The sequence below is a fragment of the Bos javanicus genome, chromosome 4, assembly GCF_032452875.1.
Source record: "Bos javanicus breed banteng chromosome 4, ARS-OSU_banteng_1.0, whole genome shotgun sequence".
Taxonomy (NCBI): Eukaryota; Metazoa; Chordata; class Mammalia; order Artiodactyla; family Bovidae; genus Bos; species Bos javanicus.
In genome coordinates this window covers 67962576-67967736 of record NC_083871.1, presented here as the reverse complement: position 1 = coordinate 67967736, position 5161 = coordinate 67962576, and positions in this window count along the sequence as shown.

Below are 5161 nucleotides of genomic sequence, written 5' to 3'. Positions count from 1 at the left end.
TCTTCTTAAGGAATGTTTGCAAAACTAGCATTATACTTGCCAAGGAAGGAATTGTTTCCAATATTTTGTCAGACAAAGAACTCTAATGTCCTTCATTCCCTCTGTGTCTTTAGGTGCACAGTAAAATAAATATGTAAGTAATACTTTTGACAACCATTTATGGATGACTTGGGCTTCCCTAGAGGCTCAGTGGTAAAGAATCAGCCTGCCATGCAGGAGACGCAGGAGATGCTAGTTCTATCCCTGGGTTGGGAAGGTGCCCTACAGGTGGGCACAGCAATCTACTCCAGTATTCTTGCCTGGAGAATCCTATGGACACAGGAGCCTGGCAGGCTACAGTCCGTGGGGGTCTCAAAGAATCAGATACAACTGAAGTATGTACTGGAGAAGCCAGGTGCAGAGTCTGCAACAGTGCAAGGAAGGAGCCTGTGGGCCGCTGGACAGGTTTCTAAGGGACAAGGGGTTCCCAAGAGGCACCTATATCAGGCATCCAAGGAGGAGATTGCATAACCCAAGATGTGGTTATCAGAGGCTGGGAATCAAGGAAGTCAAATATGAGCTCTCAGTTGGCCCCACTCTGGTTGACCAACCCCAGTCTCAGCCTTTACCTCTATTAGGAACTTCTGTCCTTGGGCAATTGATGTATTATTTTACTAACATCCAACCTACCTACAGGCCAGCTATACATTCTCCAGATTAGAACTTCATCATAATTTTTTGACATTTTATATGGAATGTTTTCCTGGATTTGAAGTATATTCACATTATCGCATAAAACTTTAATACTATATTTTTCAAAGAAACATGAGGTTTTAAAATTTTTTTCAATGATTACAATTTTGAATGGTTGTAAATATGGTTCTAATATTTTTTAGTCGCCAATTTGTGTAAGCAGAAATTGTGATGATGATCAAGAACTTGAGGAGAAATCTAAAAGAGAAATTACAGTATGTTTGACTAATGTTTTCAAGCCTAAAATCTGATTATTAGATTTTAGGTTTGTGGAAATAAGATTGTTTCTTATTTTAAAAAATTAGGAAATATCTTATTTGGAAATATCATCCAAATTTAATAATTTGTCTCTCTAAATATTTATATTCCATTTTTCTTATCATAATTACACAATATGAAAAGAATATAACAGATTTGCTTTCCTTCAAGCTTCATATGATGTCTCCAAATTTCCTCCAGGTCAGCACAGCGTATTGTGCAAATTTAATCATTTTCTATGTATCAAGTCACGAAAAACATTTGGAAGCACTGGCTGAGATCCCCAGAGGTGAGCACACTACCATCCCAAACATGCTGAGGTCGCTTTTATAAGGACGACTTGGTGGATGAAGGCAATTGGGCAGCAAACAGCATCTGCCACAATAGGTTATGAGTTTCCATTGTTGAATTCAGAACATCAAATAGCTGTATATGCTTATTCCCTTAGCTCTCACTTAAAGATAAGCTAAGACTTGGCCTCTTATACAAAGCGATTAAATGAAGTCTCTCTGTGCATAAGTTTTTCCTCCAGGTATATCTCAGGTATATGGTCCAATTACCTTAATACCAACATTACAAATTAACCATTTTGAATAAGTGAAGCTTTCCGGCTGAACTGGGATGGCCACCCTGTTTCTTGTTCCTTTGACATCTTCCAGCCTCTAAGAACAAAGAGTTTCAAGAGAACAATGTCTTGTGCAACACCATTTTATCTGCATCTCATGGCGGGGGCCCTGCTGAGTCTGCCTTGATCACCTTAAATCTCGTACCTATGGCTCTTCCTTCCTCTCACTTATCTACCTTTTTCTACTTGTCAAATGAATCATATTAAGTATACAAAATCCATGAGTCAGTACAATGGATTTGAAGTCAGCATTTCCAGGCCTGAATGCTGACTCTGTTATCGGCTGCTTTACCTGGCAGATTAACTTCTCAAGACCTCAGTTACTGTACCTGTAAGATCAAGAGAACAATATACGTTTCATGAGGTGTCCATGGGCTTCCCAGCCGATGCTAGTGGTAAAGAATCTGTCTGCCAATGTAAGAGGTGCAGGAGAAGCGAGTTCGACTGCCGGGTTGGGAAGATCCCTTGGAGGAGGAAAAGGCAACCCACTCCAGTATTCTTGCCTGAAAACTTCCATGGACAGAGGAGCCTGGAAGGCTATAGTCCTTGGGGCTGCAAAGAGTTGGACCTGACTGAGTATGTACGAGGTGTCCATGAGACACTGCATGAAGGCCTGCTCAGTGCTTAGGAAATGAGAGCCTTCAGACTCAGAAGGGCTAGTTACAAAACATAATCACTGAATATGTTGACTATAGGAAAAGTTATAAAAATTGCAAATCCCAAGGAAGTAGCCAAATCTATTTTGCCTAAAATGGATGCTGAAAACTGGAGGGTTGGGAGGCTTCTGAAAGGATCAGGAGGAAGAATCCTGATTCTTACAAGGCCTCTTATTACACCAGCAGTGTGTCTTTACTTGCTCGTTTGTTGCTTAGTAGAACATACTTTCTCAGTCTTCACCTAAAGTAATTCCCCTTCCATTCAAGTTTTTCTCCTGGGTTATAACCAACTGAAAACCTAGACTGGGGATCCCATCAGTGCCTCAAATACATAAGGGCTATATGCTCATCGTGTCCAACTCTTTGTGACACCATGGACTATAGCTTGCCAGGATCTTCTGCCCATGGATTTTTCCAGGAAAGAGTACTGGAGTGGGTTGCCATTTCCTCCTCAAGGAATCTTCCTAACCAGGGATCGACTCATGTCTCCTACATTGGCAGGCACATTCTTTACCAGTAGTGCCACTTGGGAAGCCCTCAAATATATAAGGTGCTCAATAAAAGTATATTAAACCATCCTGACACTGGATACACATCAGGCATTGAAAAAGGTTGAAATTGTGCAAATGTAGAAAGCTGGCAATGGCACCCCACTCCAGTACTCTTGCCTGGAGAATCCCATGGATGGAGAAGCCTGGTGGGCTGTAGTCCATGGGGTCGCTATGAGTCGGACATGACTGAGCGACTTCACTTTCACTTTTCACTTTCATGCACTGGAGAAGGAAATGGCAACCCACTCCAGTGTTCTTGCCTGGAGAATCCCAGGGACGGGGGAGCCTCGTGGGCTGCCATCTATGGGGTCGCACAGAGTCAGACATGACTGAAGTGACTTAGCAGCAGCAGCAGAAAGCTGGCATGTCATGTAAAAAGAATCACCAGATATCATGAGATTTTTAGGCTACTGACTACTAGTGATTCAAAGTTAGCCATGAGGATCACCACCTGCTTTGTTCTGTTTCACCTCTGTGGCCCAGAATCAAGGGGAAGATTCAGGAAACTAGAGTTGATTTCAAAACCCAGAATAATAAGATTCATTTGAATAATGAAGTCAGACTAACAATTTAGCCTGAGAAAAAGGTACATCTCTTAGAGAGTTGAAAAACAGTGAATGAGAGCATTTGCTAAGCCATCTCAAGATGCAAAATAGGCAGTATCAGGATCACTGAAACAAATAGGGGCTTCCCTGGTGGCTCTGTGGTAAAGAATTTGCCTGCAATGCAGGAGACCCGGGTTCAATCCCGGGTTGGGAAGATCCTCTGGAGAAGGGAATGGGTACTCACTCCAGTATTCTTGCCTGGAGAATTCCATGGACAGAGAAGCCTGGTGGGTTATAGTTCATGGGATTGCAAAGAGTCGGACATGACTGAGCTACCAAACAAAAGGAGAACAGCATAACTCTCCAGCTTGGTATGTGGCAGCAGTCATGTAAGCCAACCAACATTTGATGGCAGGGCTGTAAGCTAAGAAGGTAAATCAGAAGAAAGTAATATGATGCTTTAAGGCTTCACCTGAAATGAAGGGATGCACCCCATGATGCACTGATGCATGCCCAAGATCAGGGAACAGCCACATTGGAATCACCTGGAGCTGGTTAGAAATGTACAATCTCAGGCCTCACTCCAGACCTAATGAACCAGAATCTTCATTTTGATAAGAACCTCAGGTCACTGACAGGGCAGTTAAAGTTTGAAAAGTGCTCCTTAAAGTAGACCTATTCCAGCTGGTAGCTTTGATTTGGAGATCTTGGTCATGAAAGAAAGTAAAAGAAAAGGAACCAAAGGGTCTAAGAAGACCACACATACTCACTGGTGCTGATACAGGTGTCTTTCACTTGTAAACACGTAGCCTCCACTGCTTATTTTCAGTTCAGCTTATTTCTACTCCTTTTCTGCTACACTCCTACACTTGCCTCAGACTTTCCTTTCATATAATAATACCATTTAGATCTACCTTAGGCCTCCAGTCTACATAAAGGGGAAATACTATCAATATTGATCATTGACTTTAAATTTTTGGTAAAGCAGCAACCTCATTCTGCTGATAAACAAAACTCACAAGTAAGAAGTTCAACAGTTAGTCAGCCTTTTTCTTGGGAATAAAAGCCAACATTTAAAGTTACATCACTCTATCACTTTCTTTTTTACTTTTAAAATGTTTATTTATAACTAAAATATGTTTGACTAATTACCTTATATAAATTTAAGGTATACCTTAATCAAACCATGTTGATTTGGAATGACTATATATTGTAGTATGACTGCCATTGTACTGGCTGTTAGCTCCTCTATCCCTTTACATTTGTGTGTGTGTGTGTGTGGTTGGACTAATTAAGATCTAGTCTCTTAGCAAATTTGATGATTATAATACAGTATTATTGTCTCTAATCACTATGCAAGTGACTTCCCTGCTGGTCCAGTGGTTAAGAATCCACCTTCCAATGCGGGGGAGGCAGGTTCAATCCCTGGTCAAGGACCTAAGATCCCACATGCTGAGAGGCGACTAAATTCATGCCCCACAACTAGAGAGAAGCCCAAGGGCTGCAGCGAAAGATCCTGCATGCCGCAGTTGAAATTGAAGCAGCCAAAAAATAAATAAATATTTAAAAATTAAATAAAATAATCACTATGCAGTGCATTAGATCTGCAGGAATTTTTTATGTACTAGTTATAAGTTTGCACCCTTAAATCACATCTCTCCTTTACTCCCACTGACCCCCAATTCATGGTAACCACCACTTACTCTATGTCTTTATGTTGTTCATTTTCCAGTCACTAAGTTTTTGTCTGACTCTTTGCAACCCCATGGATTGCAGCATGCCAGGATTCCCTGT